Below are 17,751 nucleotides of genomic sequence, written 5' to 3'. Positions count from 1 at the left end.
ATACATTTATTAGAATAGCGGTGAGCTCCGGTCGGCAGATTAGGGGTTAATAATTGAAGTTAGGTGTCGGCGATGTTAGGGAGGGCAGATTAGGGGTTAATACTATTTATGATAGGGTTAGTGAGGCGGATTAGGGGTTAATAACTTTATTATAGTAGCGCTCAGGTCCGCTCGGCAGATTAGGGGTTAATAAGTGTAGGTAGGTGTCGGCGACGTTGTGGGGGGCAGATTAGGGGTTAATAAATATAATATAGGGGTCGGCGATGTTAGGGGCAGCAGATTAGGGGTACATAGGGATAACGTAGGTGGCGGCGATTTGCGGTCGGAAGATTAGGGGTTAATTATTTTAAGTAGCTTGCGGCGACGTTGTGGGGGGCAGATTAGGGGTTAATAAATGTAATATAGGGGTCGGCGGGGTTAGGGGCAGCAGATTAGGGGTACATAAGTATAACGTAGGTGGCGGTCGGCAGATTAGGGGTTAAAAATTTAATCGAGTGGCGGCGATGTGGGGGGAGCTCGGTTTAGGGGTACATAGGTAGTTTATGGGTGTTAGTGTACTTTAGGGTACAGTAGTTAAGAGCTTTATAAACCGGCGTTAGCCAGAAAGCTCTTAACTCCTGCTTTTTTCAGGCGGCTGGAATCTTGTCGTTAGAGCTCTAACGCTCACTTCAGAAACGACTCTAAATACCAGCGTTAGAAAGATCCCATTGAAAAGATAGGCTACGCAAATGGCGTAGGGGGATCTGCGGTATGGAAAAGTCGCGGCTGAAAAGTGAGCGTTAGACCCTTTAATCACTGACTCCAAATACCAGCGGGCGCACAAAACCAGCGTTAGGAGCCTCTAACGCTGGTTTTGACGGCTACCGCCGAACTCTAAATCTAGGCCTAAAAGTGCTGGGCTTTAACGCCCTTTAGATGTCATGGAACGTCCTAACTTTTGCGGCATTCTGCTTCTCCTCCTTACTGAAGATTTGGATGATCCGACTGGAGGACATGCCTAGCAATGCAGGCAGTCCCCTAGTAGCCATTCAGCAACGTTTGAGTCCGATCTTGCACCATAGCCCTTGTCCTGAAGGGGTTAAAAAAGACTGTTGAATTTTGTTTATCTCACTTCCTTTGCTGTGTCAAACTAGAAACACATATAAAGATGCTCTCGACATGTCAGAAAAAAATAAGATCAAATCAGAAGCTCTAACTTCCAAAATCACCATAAGATTTTAACGAGAGTTTGCTGTATTCTAGATTGTCATACATAATCATGTCTATATAAGCTAAACATCACCAGTATAAACATTACAAACATTATGACGATTTGGTATTTGTTTTAAGGAACAATACGGTGGGATGTAGCATAGTCTAAAAAGTGACATATTGCCATAAGGAATGCATGTAATATTTATTTTCCCAGCTTTGGAGCCCAAGCGATGTAGATTTGCACAAACAAGCGTGCAATTAGCCATGTTTTCCTGATTGTGCTGTGATGAACATCACAATGCATGTTCCTCCCTGCACACCATACAGAGAGGCCTATTTATTTAAGGTCTGTTGGACCTGATCCGACAGTGCGGATCAGGTCCGCAAGACCTTGCTGAATGCGGAGAGTAATACGCTCTCCGTATTCAGCATTGCACCAGCAGCTCACAAGAGCTGCTGGTGCTACGCCGCCCCCTGCAGACTCGTGGCCAATCGGCCGCCAGCAGGGAGGTGTCAATCAACCCGATCGTACTCGATCGGGTTGAATTGTGGCGATTCCTGTCCACCTGCTCAGAGCAGGCGGACAGGGTTATGGAGCAGCGGTCTTTAGACTCGTCAGAAACACGGGCCCACAAACTCCATACGGAGCTTGATAAACCGGCCTCAGAATCTGTAAATCAAGAGTGTCCAGGAAAACATGGCCGGAGTGGCAAACCTACATGCAATACTGGTTAAGTAGCAGCATTTGCTTATGCAATGATAACTTATTTAATAAATGAGGATCAAAATGTGAAGGATCTCAGATAAGTTTGTAATTTGAAATTAACTGAAATTGAGCTCTGGTAAAACACAGGTTTTGTCTATTTAATAAACTAAATATTTCAACAAAACTTAAATAAAGATCAAGAGTGGAAAAACAATCTTGTCTAAGGGCTCGATGAATGAAAGCTCTCTGTATGTTTGCCAGTCCTTCTATTTCCCTGGTGGAATTATCTAAATCCACTTTTTACCCTGAAAACAGCGTGTCTCGCTAGGGGGCATATACTGCATTTTCATATGAAAAGTGCACAATAACATTTTTATTTTAAAATTCATACTAAACAAATATTTGAACCATTCACACAAAAATAAGCAGGGAAAAATTGTATTGTTAAGGCTAGATGATATAAACTTCTCTGGATCAAACCTAGTTTATATTATATATAGCTTCAGATTATATATAATTACAGATATATATAGGAAAATCTATTTACAAATACTTAAAACATTTATTGCTATGTGCAGAACATTGAAATCTGAAATATTTAAGTAAATACAGTTAAACCTTTATTAAACATGAAATTTGCACAAATATAACATGTTTTCTTCTAAACTGCAAAGGGCTCCAATGCACACACACACACACATATATATATAGTATATATATATATATATATATATATATATATATATATATATATATATATATATATATATATATATATCTGTATACATATGTATTGATGTGTTTATATGTGTATAAGTGTCTGTAAATACATATATACACATATAAATACACATGTACACATATATAGACATTAATATATTCATACATATACATCTTTAGAGAGATGTGTATGATTGTATCTCAATGTTAAATCCCTTTGGCTGCCTTTTTTTTCTCACCTGAGACCTCATATCTTTGAGCCCTTATAACTTTTGTGTGCAATATTTTTTTTAATCATTTTTATTAGATGGTAATATTATGAGCATAGATCATGATGTTATTACTCCGCTGTTGCTTTAGATATGCTGTATTATTTTAAATGTATGTAATAAAGGAACTTTTTAACTACAAACACAGGAGCCGATATCCTTTTCTTTTCTGCATCTAATATTATGAGTGTAACAGTTAACCACATCTCTGTAGACACGATAACCCTGATGAGTGTTAACTTCAATTGCGCTCAAACGATCACTTTTTACTTTCAACTTGTAATACCAGCGTAATTTAACCTATGTGCAAACTAAAAATCCCGGTCTTGCTTGCAAACTTTTGCGCTCCACTCGTATTCTGGCCCATTGTGGGCATGTGTGTTGCTTTAACAGACAAGCATTATATGTAATAATTATTCCTGTTAGTTGTTATATGCCTGGCTGCGCTGTTTTATGACTCACAAAGTGGTTTATAATAATTTAGTATGTATGTGCATATATATATATATATATATATATATATATATATATATACTGTATATATATATTTATTTTTTCCTCTCTACTTTTTCTGTAATTTGTCTTAGGAGTAGTCAGTAAGCCCTGCCACCACCCTCATACATGGCCTGTGATGACACAAGCAGCTTACTTGAGGAGACGGTAGCACATGATCCATCCGGACTTTATACAAGTTACTGAGATCGGGTCTTGGGACGGCTGGAATAGAAGTGTGTAAGGTGCACACTTGTGTGAAAGTTAAGCCATGAATACGTGTACAAAACCACGGGGAGAGAGTGGTGTGAACAAGTGTAGTAAACAATGTGTCTCATATCCAGTGTCCCCTCAGTCACAGATAGTGAGCGACACCCACCAGTGTGCGGCCACTGGATGTGATGTTGTGGGGAGTATCAGGTATCTGCACTGAACACTGCTATATGCAGCGCTTAACCCCTTCCCTGCACATTCAAATAATGACTGTTTACATTTAGAGATAGATTATCAGTGGAGAGATATTTATCGCTTTTGCACGGTAACTCCGCTCGACTTTGGCTCTTAGCGCTCATCAGGTTCTGCACATGTTACAAGCTGCAAGTAAAGTTTTTTTGCTCATGTGCAAACCTGACGTTCGCAAAAAGCCGAAGTTAGAATATTGCAAACACGCTAACTCACTCACCCTTAGACTGCAACAGAGCAAGAAAACCAAAAGCTACCATTACAGAAATGAAAAAAAGAGCTAAATCACTTCAAGGCAATGGCCCTAAAGTTTATTTTAGTGGTAGTATAAGGTGTTTTTTTTTAGGTGTTTTTTTTTAAGTGGGACTTTAGTTTTAGATAAGGCATACCTGTTTTTTCTCTTATTGTATTTTTTTTTCTCTGTAATAGTAGTTTTTTTTAGGTAGATTGTTTATTTTTTCATGTAATGTCATTTTTTTGTAAATTAGAGGATGTTAGGAGGGGTTAGCTGATTTGGGGGTCTAGAGGTTAGTGGGTATTTTAAGATGGGATTATGGTGGTTAGGTTAATAGTATAGAGTGGTATTTTGCGATGGGGTAGTTTGCAGTTTAGGGGTTAATAATGTAGAGGGGTATTTTGCGGTGGGCTATGTAGTGATTTAGGGGATAAGAGTGTAGTAGGGTACTTTGCGGTGGGCTATGTTAATAGTGTAGTTTAGTCCAACTGTTTCCTCCAGCCAAACTCTTTACAACATTATTTTACTTTATTTATTCCTGCCCCATGTGTTCATTGCCTTATATAAAAAATGTAGTTGCTCATATAATTTTTTTATGACACAGGATTTAGAGTCTTTTTATGTGTGGATGATCTATTTTTATTCAGAACTGTATTAAAATCTTATTGTGTTGCTTGTAGTTTTCAGGATCCATTGATGTACATCTATAAAAAGAGTAATTGTAGGGATTGTAGTAAAAAAGGTAGCAAAGGATATTCTGTTTACTTTTGATATATAGCTATTTGATCTATCTATAGCTATCTATCTATCTATCTATCTATCTATCTATCTATCTATCTATCTATCTATCTATCTATCTATCTATCTATCTATCTATCTATCTATCTATCTATCTATCTATCTATCTATCCATCTATCTGTCTACATTAAGAATAAATTGATAATAGGGATCACTTGTTAACTTATGAGGATATTTTGGTGAAAGAGAAGCTAAACTAAAAATTTAAAATGACAGTTAAGTCAAAATTAAACTTTTATAATTCAGATTTTAAACAGCTTTCCATTTACTTCTGGTATCAAATGTGCTTTCTTCTCTTGGTATCCTTTGCTGAAAAGTAACCTCAGAAACAGCATTGCACTACTGGGAGCTAACTGAATATATCTGGTTAACCAATAACAAGAGGCATATATGTGCTGTCACCAAAACACAGCTAGCTAGTAGTACATTGATGCTATTGAGCCTACTAAGATATACTCTTTAACAATGGTTACAAGAACACAAAACAAATTTGATAAAATAAGTAAATTGGAAAGTTTAAACTTGCCGGCTGCGTCTGAATCATGACAATTTTATTTTGAATTTAATGGTCCTTTAACCTCCTAGTAAAATTTTTAGTTAATGAAAATAAAATAAATTGGCAAAATACATTAATTATTTATTTTGCTGTAAAATACTTCTGCCCATTGAGTGAGTTCCACTTCATCCAGAGAGGCTGAATTAGCTTAGAACAAACACTCATTTATATCTATCTCTAATAGCACAGATTTCCCCAGGTTTTTCAAGAGGTGTATCCCTAAACTGCCCATAATTTTCTAAAACTTGTCAATTTATGTTTGCCAATTGGTTGTAGTAAAATTCCAGTGCTTGGTTGCTGGAGTATGCTATAAATTTAAAGGGATACTAAACCCACTTTTTTTCTTTCATGATTCAGATAGAGCATGTAATTTTAAGTAACTTTCTAATTTACTACTATTATTAATTTTTCTTTGTTCTTGTGGTATCTTTATTTGAAAAAGCATTCTGGCCCATTTTTGAGTCAGAACCCTGGATAGCGCTTGCTGATTGGTGGCTACATTTATCCACCAATCAGCAACCACTACCCATTTGCTGAACCTAAAATGGGCTGGCTCCTAAGCTTTCATTACTGCTTTTCAAATAAACAAATGTATGAATCCACAGCACCAAAACTTATTGAGAAAATTTTGAAATGTATTCTCATAACAGGTACAAACAAAAACAACATTTCGGGAGTCATTCCCTTAATCATGCTTAATTAAGGGAATGGCTCCTGAAATGTTGCTTTTGTTTGTACCTGTTATGAGAATACATTTCTAAATTTTATCAAAAAGTTTTGGTTCTGTGGTTTCATACATTTGGATACTGGCGAGGATTGCAGTCACCTCTGCTCCGCTGGCATTGAATACATTCAGGAATAAGGTGCTGTTTTTAAGTTTGTTGGTGCTATTGGCTTTTTTAAATAAAGATACCAAGGCCTAGATTTGGAGTTTGGCGGTAGCCGTGAAAACCAGCGTTAGAGGCTCCTAACGCTGGTTTTAGGCTAACGCCGGTATTTGGAGTCATTCAAAAAAGGGTCTAACGCTCACTTTTCAGCCACGACTTTTCCATACCGCAGATCCCCTTACGTCAATTGCGTATCCTATCTTTTCAATGGGATCTTTCTAACTCCGGTATTTAGAGTCGTGGCTGAAGTGAGCGTTAGAATTCTAACGACAAAACTCCAGCCGCAGAAAAAAGTCAGTAGTTAAGAGCTTTCTGGGCTAACGCTGGTTCATAAAGCTCTTAACTACTGTACTCTAAAGTACACTAACACCCATAAACTACCTATGTACCCCTAAGCCGAGGCCCCCCCACATCGCTGACACTCGAATACATTTTTTTAACCCCTAATCTGCCGACCGCCACCTACGTTATACTTATGTACCCCTAATCTGCTGCCCCTAACACCGCCGACCCCTATATTATATTTATTAACCCCTAACCTGCCCCCCACAACGTTGCAGCCAGCTACCTACAATAATTAACCCCTAATCTGCCGACCGCAAAGAGCCGCCACCTACATTATAGCTATGTACCCCTAATCTGCTGCCCCTAACACCGCCGACCCCTATATTATATTTATTAACCCCTAATCTGCCCCCCTCAACGTCGCCTCCACCTGCCTACACTTATTAACCCCGCACCGCTACTATAATAAAGTTATTAACCCCTAATCCGCCTCACTAACCCTATAATAAATAGTATTAACCCCTAATCTGCCCTCCCTAACATTGCCGACACCTAACTTCAATTATTAACCCCTAATCTGCCGACTGGAGCTCACCGCTATTCTAATAAATGTATTAACCCCTAAAGCTAAGTCTAACCCTAACACTAACACCCCCTAAGTTAAATATAATTTTAATCTAACGAAATTAATTAACTCTTCTTAAATAAATTATTCCTATTTAAAGCTAAATACTTACCTGTAAAATAAATCCTAATATAGCTACAATATAAATTATATTTATATTATAGCTATTTTAGGATTAATATTTATTTTACAGGTAACTTTGTATTTATTTTAACCAGGTACAATAGCTATTAAATAGTTAAGAACTATTTAATAGCTAAAATAGTTAAAATAATTACAAATTTACCTGTAAAATAAATCCTAACCTAAGTTACAATTAAACCTAACACTACACTATCAATAAATAAATTAAATAAAATACCTATAATTATCTACAATTAAACCTAACACTACACTATCAATAAATAAATTAAATACAATTCCTACAAATAAATACAATGAAATAAACTAACTAAAGTACAAAAAATAAAAAAGAACTAAGTTACAAAAAATAAAAAAATATTTACAAACATTAGAAATATATTACAACAATTTTAAACTAATTACACCTACTCTAAGCCCCCTAATAAAATAACAAAGCCCCCCAAAATAAAAAAAATGCCCTACCCTATTCTAAATTACTAAAGTTCAAAGCTCTTTTACCTTACCAGCCCTGAACAGGGCCCTTTGCGGGGCATGCCCCAAGAAGTTCAGCTCTTTTGCCTGTAAAAAAAAACATACAATACCCCCCCCCCCAACATTACAACCCACCACCCACATACCCCTAATCTAACCCAAACCCCCCTTAAATAAACCTAACACTAAGCCCCTGAAGATCTCCCTACCTTGAGTCGTCTTCACCCAGCCGAGCCAAATTCTTCATCCAAGGGGAGCAAGAAGAGGTCCTCCATCCGGTAGAAGTCTTCATCCAAGCGGGGCAGAAGGGGTCTTCCATCCGATTGAAGTCTTCATCCAAGCGGAATCTTCTATCGTAATCCATCCGGAGTGGAGCGGCAGCATCCTGAAGACCTCCGACGCGGAACATCCATCCTGGCCGACGACTGAACGACGAATGACGGTTCCTTTAAATGACGTCATCCAAGATGGCGTCCCTCGAATTCCGATTGGCTGTGTAATAATCTGTTTATAATTACTTAAAACTGGCAAACAGATTAAATGTAGCTGAAATGACTGAACACCAAAAGTTATGAACCTGAACAATTGGTAATCAAATCAACAGCAGTTAATACAGAAAAGAACCAGCAATGGAATATATATATATATATATATATATATATATATATATATATATATATATATATATATATATATATATATATATATATATATATAACTGTTTGAATATATATATAAATGGTAGAAACTGATTATAAGTAAAGTTATGTCAGAGAGCAGAGTTCTTCCAAGTATATTCAACACTGGAGAGTAACAGGTTAATGCTTGCAAGCTGCAGTTAAATGTTAAGTATAGTCTCAGGGTGGAGTACAAGCAACACTGGAGAGTAACAGGTTAATGCTTGCAAGCTGCAGTTAAATGTTAAGTATAGTCTCAGGGTGGAGTACAAGCAACACTGGAGAGTAACAGGTTAATGCTTGCAAGCTGCAGTTAAATGTTAAGTATAGTCTCAGGGTGGAGTACAAGCAAGTTAAGTGAGACACAGGCAGGCAAGCAGACACAGTTGAAGAAAGCAGCTTAATGCAGTTAGTGGATTAGCAGATAAATATGAAACACACTGAGAGAGACAAGTATACTCCAAACATGAGCTAAAGTACTTGCGTGACAAAACCCAGGTAGGAGGTATCCAAGTAGATGCGGTTGTTCCAGAGATGAAATAGCAAACAGAGCAGCAAAGCGTGCGGGTGAGAGCTGTGTGAGCAGTATGCAGCATGTGATCCTCAGCGTGAAAATGAGCAGAAGGATATGCCAGTAAGGTAGATCCGGATCCTTATACCAAAAATAGTCCACAGCCAGCGGAGCAAGGTGTAGTTGAAAAGCACAATGTATAGAAGAGGGCTAAGGTTACAATTAGCCACAAAGGTTCCAGTGAAGGAATCAAAGGAGTATCAATTGTAACAAAAATAAGGACTTGAGACAAAGTGACTGAGTAGCCAGAGAGGAACTCAGAGTACACAAAATAATCAAGCAATGTGTACAAGGGGAAGTGGAGTTATAAAGGCTAAAGGGGTGGAGCCCAGTTAAAGGGACATTACAGGCTGATAGGATTCTATCAGTCAATCGGAATTAAGGTAGGAATATTCTGATTGGCTGATGGAATCAGCCAATCAGAATCAAGTTCAATCCGATTGGCTGATCCAATCAGCCAATCAGATTGAGCTCGCATTCTATTGGCTGATTGGAACAGGGGTTAATAACTTTATAATAATAGCGGTGCGTTCCGCTCGGCAGATTAGGGGTTAATAAGTGTAGGCAGGTGGAGGCGACGTTGTGGGGGGCAGATTAGGGGTTAATAAATATAATATAGGGGTCGGCGGTGTTAGGGGCAGCAGATTAGGGGTACATAGGGATAATGTAAGTAGCGACGGTTTATGGAGTGGCAGATTAGGGGTTAATAATAATATGCAGGGGTCAGCGATAGCGGGGGGCGGCAGATTAGGGGTTAATAAGTGTAAGGCTAGGGGTGTTTAGACTCGGGGTACATGTTATAGTGTTAGGTGCAGACGTAGGAAGTGTTTCCCCATAGCAAACAATGGGGCTGCGTTAGGAGCTGAACGCGGCTTTTTTGCAGGTGTTAGGTTTTTTTTCAGCTCAAACAGCCCCATTGTTTCCTATGGGGGAATCGTGCACAAGCACGTTTTTGAGGCTGGCCGCGTCCGTAAGCAACTCTGGTATCGAGAGTTGAAGTTGCGTTAAATATGCTCTACGCTCCTTTTTTGGAGCCTAACGCAGCCATTCTGTGGACTCTCAATACCAGAGTTAAAGCCAGCGTTAGATACGCGGGTCGTTACCGACAAAACTCTAAATCTAGCCGTCAAGAGAATAAGGAAAAAATTATAATAGGAGTAAATTATAAAGTTGCTTAAAATTGCATCATTTATTGTAATCACAAAAGAAAAACATTGGGTTTCGTATCCCTTTAACATCCCTTTATTTGGATGAAATGCTTTATGACATGCTTTGCAAATCCTCTTGAAGGCAAGTTAACAAGAACTTGTGTCATTTCAGATAACACTATTTTAGCTACAATATTTGAAACACCAAAACACATAGAGCTCGCTTCCATTGAGTCGTTAAAAATGGAGCCGTAAGCTACCGAAGCGGCCGACAGCTAAAAGTAATTTACGGCTCCATTTTAGTACCAGGTTTCCATTGAAATATTTTGGGAATAGAGTGCAGTTGCTCTTTTCGTGTAGTTGTACGTTAACGTTGTGTTAATGCTTCCATCTGACGTTGGATGTCTTGAAAATCAATTAGTTACTAAGGTAACCCGACCTTACACTAAAGAAGGTGTCGTGTATTGACATATTATTGTTGTGTTGATAATGTGGAGACTATTTAGTGCTTGCTCGGCAGTGATCACCAGCCATTCGTGAGTCTTAGATTCATTCGTTTTCTAACTAAGCTATGTTTTCACAAACACGAGTGTAGAATGTGACGTTAGAGTGGGGATGTGTATGCGATTAGCCAATGAGATTACAATTGATTCTATTTAAGTCACACCTCCACCCCATTACCTGTAAATTCCTTGAGAAAGGGGCGGAGTCCCGAAACGCGCGTCGGAACGAGGAGACGCCACCACAGCTACCTGGATATCGTGCTATCTGAGCCACAGAAATTGCGAGGTGAGACTAGATCCTTACACTGGGGGCCCATAGAACCACACTGAAGACAGAGAGTCTCACGGCACTACCGACATATGCACACATATGCTGAAGGAGGTAACACTGCTGTTCAAGCATCTGCTTTATTTACAACACATTAAAGGCCACAAACTGCCACGAGGGTATGAGATACTCGCAGTTTTGGTAAAAAGGAAAATGTGGAATGTGATACATCCTCTGCAATAAAAGACATTACGAGGAAGGGATAGTGCACAATACCGTGAGTGAAGTGTGAAGAGGGTGTGTGTTTGGGCCGATAGTACGTTTGCAGCTCCCCGCAACACAGTATATGGCCAGAAGCACATCAGGTTAAAGGGACATTTGAACCACAATACTTTTACAATTACAAGATTTGTCATTATAATCGTTACCAGTATTCACTATGATGGATTACAAATACTATAACATGTTATGTTTCCTGTGACCACCTTCATATAGTGGCAAGAAGACAATTGCTGATGGTTTCAAACAGATATATATTGTTACAGTTGGAAGTTTTGTAACGTACGAGACATTCTTGTTTTAGGAGTTTCCACAACAGTACGAGACATTCGTGGTTCACATAACATTACAGAGTTAAAAAATTGAGTGGACACTCTTAATGGTTCTTAATCTTTTGAAGTCCTTAGTGGGTGGTGTCGTAAAATTCACTCCCTGGGGACGCCCTGGGAGTGACAATACATTTATTTTCCTGATGTTTTTTTGCTTTGATGTTTTTTCTCTCAATATTTATGCTGAGGGTTAGATACGAATGTGTTTGGTGGATGGGGTATGTGTGGATCTGAGTGAATTTACACCTTATGTTTCCTTGATAGTCATGATTGCTTTTTGTGAAAGATCAATTTGATCATATCCTTTGTTGAAGAATAAAAACTTTTTGATTCTAAGACTCAGTGGCTGGGATTTTTGAAATTTTGTTACTAAAGAATTTAAGTTTAACGTCCGTGCTCCTTACCTGTGATCACCTCTCAAGAAAAATAAAGATACACTTATCCATATTTTTAATAATCAAATACTATTTTTTTAATATAATTATATTTACTGCTTCATAAATATAAGTAATATGTATTGCTGCCCTAGGCATAGGTCTAGTTTGCATTCTGTAGATATGTTCTTGCATATATTATTATATATATTATAATATAAGTATATATATATATTATAATATAAGTTCAACTATTCCTATACATGAGACAACAATAAATATTACTTATAACAATTTATTTCTACATTAAAACACTTGCATTATTTGCAAGTTTTATAATTTCAATAGAAAATAGGTCTCAAAAAGCACAATTTTCCTCTTTTACACCTAGTTGAGCTGGGTGTAATATTTTTCAATGTATCGACAGCCTCCGACAGTATATTAACGGTTTGCGCTTTCATTGGAAATCGGGTATATATATCGATTAACGGCTTCTATTACTTTCTATGGGACGCAAAGATTTTTTCGGCAGCCGGAGTCCAGCTGCCAATATTGAGGTATAACGCACCATTGGAAACAGTTGATAAACTATATTACTTTCGACAGCATATTCAATGGTTTGGAGGGAACGCAAACTGAATTACGACTCAATGGAAGCGAACTCATAGTTGCCAACTGCCCCTTTTTTCCTAGGACACTTATGTTTTTTTTTTTTTTTTCCTGTCCCTGCATTTTAAATCTTTCCCTTGTTCAATTTAGCCTATATTTAGTTTACTAATATTGCATGCAGTGCAGTGCTCCCACCACAGAGGTGGCTGTGGCTTAAGTATTATTGCATTCAGTATGTTTTTTTTTTTTTTCTGTGGTCTTCTGTTGCTTCGAAGTTTAGCAGTGTGAAGTTAGGTGTCAGGTAATTAGATGTGAAATATAATACCAGGGAGAGTAGGAGGCAAGGAGTGAGGAAGCAAGGCATCTCAATAATGTTGCACAATGTGGCATTGCTTAGCAGGGGCTTAAAGGAACATTCCAGTCAAAATTAAAATGCACATGGATGAATTACATATTTTAATAGAAACATATTTGCAATATACATATAATGGCAAAAATGCTTCTTGTAAAAGTTATCACTGTTTTAGTGTTTACATTTTTGTCTGCACATGCATGTGAAGTATAGCTAGATATTCTCAGTGCTCCAGCATTTTAAATACCGCAGATGCTCAAAATGCCAGTGGGGCTTGTATCATGTCAGCAATTAATAAAATGAGTCATTACCAGATGGTACAAGCACCTTAGGCTCTCTTAACAAGTGATGTGTTTAAAATGCTGGTGCACGGTGCATACATAAATACACTTTTGAAACGGCTATAGCTTCCAAAAGAAGCATTTCTGTTAATACATGTATATTACAAAAATGTTTCTATTCAAAACTGAAATCCATCCACGAGGCTTTAAATTTTGGCTGGAATGTCCCTTTAAGACATCAGGCTCCTCATGTGCTGGCACTACAATTCACAGAACATACAAAAAATATAGATTTCCTGGGGAATTTCTGGGGTTTCCAGCAATCACTGCAGCAGCATACCTAAAAACATGAATAGTTACCTCATAAAATGCCATCTACTTGTGAAACTTTCAATGGTGTGTTAGCAGAAGTATAACATATTTATATGCTATATAGCAGGTGAAACATATTGAGGTTATATCACTGTCTAATATAAGGCTGTGTAACATCTTTGTGCTTTGTGGTGTCCTGTTATACAGGTGCGGACGGGTTAATAAGTTAAAGGGACACTGAACCCAAATTTTTTCTTTTGTGATTCAGATAGAGGATGACATTTTAAGCAACTTTCTAATTTACTCCTATTATCACATTTTTTTCATTCTCTTGAAATACAAGAATCTAAGTTTAGATGCCGGCCCATTTTTGGTGAACAACCTGGGTTGTTTTTGCTGATTGGTGGATAAATTCATCCACCAATGAAAAATTGCTGCCAGAGTTCTGAATCAATAAAAAAGCTTAGATGCCTTCTTTTTCAAATAAAGATAGCAAGAGAACGAAGGAAAATTGATAATAGGAGTAAATTAGAAAGTTGCTTAAAATTGCATGCTCTATCTGAATCACGAAAGAAAAAGTTTGGGTTCAGTGTCCCTATAACCCTCACTTGCTTATTCTGGTGCTTGCTGTAATGTTATTCTTCCTATGCAAATTGTGTGCTAAGGGATCTGATGAGGAGCTTGATGATTTTTCTTTCTTCAAATGTTAGCAACTATGCACAACTTTTTAATGGCAAAAGATGACAATGTTTTTTGCTGCAACATTTCAATAGCAAAATCACAAACATATCCTGATTACATTAGAGGTATATTTAGCTTTTGCGCTGCTGTAGGCAATGGCAGATCTCTCCCTCCCAAAAACAATCAAACACAGTTAAGCTCATATCTCAGAATCATTTAGCTGCATTAATTAATAAATAAAACATTTAGGGTCCGATTTAACAAGCTGTCAATCGGCCCCAATGCAGCTCTTTCCACGCGAGCCTTTAGGCTCCCCGGAAACAGCAGTTAAGAAGCAGTGGTCTTAAGACCGCTGCTCCTTAAAGGGACACTCAATCAAAATTAAACTCTCATTATTCAGATAGAGCATGCCATTTTAAACAACTTTCCAATTTACTTCCATTAACAAAATGTGCACAGTCTTTGTATATTTAAACTTTTTTAGTCACTAGCTCCTACTGAGCATGTGCAAGAATAAGTGTGTATGCATTTGTGAATGGCTGGTGGCTGTCACATGGTACGTGTATGCATTTGTGATTGGCTGATGGCTGTCACATGGTACAGGGGGAGTGGAAATAGACATAACTTTTAAAATTGTCAGAAAAAAAATCTACTACTCATTTGAAGCTCAGACTAAGTGCTATTGCATTGTCTTGTTATCTTGCATTTGTTGATTATGCAAATCTTCTGTGTTGACTGGTCCTTTAACTTGTATGACTCCTCTGAGGCTGCAGACATCCATCTGCCCGATTGTATATGATTGGGTTGATTGACACCCCCTGCTAGCGGCCGATTGGCCGCGAATCTGCAGGGGGAGGCATTGCATGAGCAGTTCACCAGAACTGCTTGTGCAATGTTAAATGCCGACAGCGTATTCTGTCGGCATTCAGTGATGTCTGTCGGACATGATCCACTGAGCGGATCATGTCGGAAAGAGACACTTGATAAATCGGCCCCTTGGACTGTAGGAGTAAGAAGGGACCATACCATAGAACTACACCTCAAAAATTGTCTGCTTCCTAAATCCTGTTTCCTGCACTTTTTCAACCTGTTTATTCTATTAAAAAGTAGCAAGTCCTAAGTGCTATGAATTTTCAATTATTATTGTGGCATTCCCAATTCTCAAAACATGTCAAAAGGCACAAAATATAGTTACATTGATTATATCTAAATACGATAAACAGGGATAAGTGAATCCTTGTTATATAGCTTTGTGGCACTCTATGAGAGCACCAAAAATTGTAAGGGCTATAAACACCCCTGGGGAGATGGGAGGAGAACCCCATCCAAAAGTACGGTTCTACCTAACCCCAAACACAGTTACATGCATGTGCAATTTTACAACCAAAAAGAATCTCACACACATACATACGAACAGTAACTATCATGTTTATTTGGAATTAATGCAAGAACCAAAGTATAGTTAACTATACAAGCACACTACATAATCTACAAATACCCAGCTAATAGCCCATAAAGAATCACTGGCTCAGATTCACTAACAAATTAAAGTACAAGTAAAAAAAAAAATATCCTTCCAGTTTCCAATATTATCTTATAGAATCACTGTGATAAAAATGGAGCTTTCAAATGATGGTGATTTACCTCCATAGAACTATATGAATTAGTGAAATTTGTCTTGCTCTAGTGCTTTTTGAATTCATAGTGAATAAAGGTTATGACACACAAACACATATAGTCACAGACATGCACAGCTACTGCTACATTCACAAGCAGTTTAATACAAAACTAAAATAAACAACACAAATACACAAAAAAAAGAATAGTGACCATTGCTGTCTCACTAATGTCATACAAAGTCACCCATTAAAATACTGTGCAACATAAACCTTTTCAAACACTATCATCACAGACACATAAAATCACACACAGATTTATTGTCATCAACACTAAAGGAAAAATACAAATTTGCTGACACAATGGTGCGAGCATGAAAACAATTGATCGTTTCAAAGCCACTCACAATCTTACCTTTGGCTGCCCCTGCATTGAAGCTTTTGCTCTTCTAGTTCCGCCCTCCGTTTGTTCTGAAGTTTTTTTGTTGTTGATTTTTTTAACACAACTAAAATAGTCACATTTCTGACATAAAGTCACAGTGCATTAGAACAACACTGGACACTACTGGATTACATGTTGATTACATTTTCAGTTTAATATTGGAGTCTGTAGCCCACACCTTGCACTTTGTACTCATTTTGTACTAACATAGCTTTTGCCCTAGCGTGGATACATTGGCATTCTTTTTTTAATTAACAGAGAATGTAGTGTTCTTTGTTTGACCCAAGTCACTGAGGCATAACATGAACTGGATTAATATACTACCATGTTCTTTATTAACACAGAAAATCTAGTTTAATAGGAAAAGTACATTAGTTCAGGTCTGTCTGATCATGAAAATAAAAAAGAAATAAAGTTGCAACAGAAACATAAGAGTTGGATAATAATTACTATATAAAGTTTTCTCCTTAGATACAATAAAAAACTTACGTCTAGATTTGCAGTATGAGTGAAAAAGCAGCGTTAATGCTAATAACACTGCTTTTTCACTACCGCTGGCATTACGAGTCTTGCAGGTTTAGGGTCACCGCAAACTTTTTTTGCCTTAACACAAATTAACTTATGCAATTTGCGTAAAGTCTTTTTTCAATGGGACTTCCAAAGCGCCGATATTACAAGCTTTTTCTGGGAGGCCAAAAAGTGAGCGGTACAGCCTATCCCACAAGATTCGTAACGCAATCTAAAGTCAGTAGTTATGAGTTTTACGCTACAAAGCTGTAGCATAAAACTCATAACTAAAGTGTTAAAAAGTAGACTAACACCCATAAACTACCTAATAACCCCTAAACTGAGGCCCTCCCGCATCGCAAACACTAAAATAAAATTATTAACCCCTAATCTGCCCCTCCCGACATCACCACCACTATAATAAACATATTAACCACTAGTTAAATATTATTAACCCCTAATCTGCTGTCCATAACAGCGCCGCCACCTACCTACATTTATTAACCCCTAATCTGCCGCCCCCAACGTCGCCGCACTATAATAAAGTTATAAAACCCTAAACCTAAGTCTAACCCTAACCCTTACACCCCCTAAATTAAATATAATTAAAATAAATCTAAATAAAAATTCCTGTCATTACCTAAATAATTCCTATTTAAAAACTAAATACTTACCTGTAAAATAAACCCTAAGCTAGCTACAATATAACTAATAGTTACATTGTATCTAGCTTAGGGTTTATTTTTATTTTACAGACAAGTTTGTATTTATTTTAACTAGGTAGAATAGTTACTAAATAGTTATTAACTATTTACTACCTAGCTAAAATAAATACAAATTTACCTGTAAAATAAAACCTAACCTGTCTTACACTAACACCTAAACTTACACTACAATTAAATAAATTACCTAAATTAAATACAATTACCTAAATTAAAAAAAACAAACAAACACTAA

General features: G+C 37.4%; 1 protein-coding gene across 3 annotated transcripts in view; it reads right to left on the bottom strand.

Moving 5' to 3' along the window:
* LOC128648054 (arylamine N-acetyltransferase, pineal gland isozyme NAT-10) overlaps positions 1-16,398 on the bottom strand; it is a 421,895-nt gene extending 405,497 nt beyond the window's left edge. For all 3 annotated transcript variants that reach the window (XR_008400495.1, XR_008400492.1, XM_053700739.1), the window contains exon 1: positions 16,261-16,398. The gene's annotated coding sequence lies outside the window, so the exon portion shown is untranslated. The remainder of the gene's footprint in view (positions 1-16,260) is intronic.
* Positions 16,399-17,751: the final 1,353 nt, after the last annotated feature.

This window comes from Bombina bombina, chromosome 1 (assembly GCF_027579735.1).
Source record: "Bombina bombina isolate aBomBom1 chromosome 1, aBomBom1.pri, whole genome shotgun sequence".
In the NCBI taxonomy this organism is placed as follows: domain Eukaryota; kingdom Metazoa; phylum Chordata; class Amphibia; order Anura; family Bombinatoridae; genus Bombina; species Bombina bombina.
Note: the sequence above shows the minus strand (reverse complement) of the source record. Positions and strands in the feature narration are given on the sequence as shown.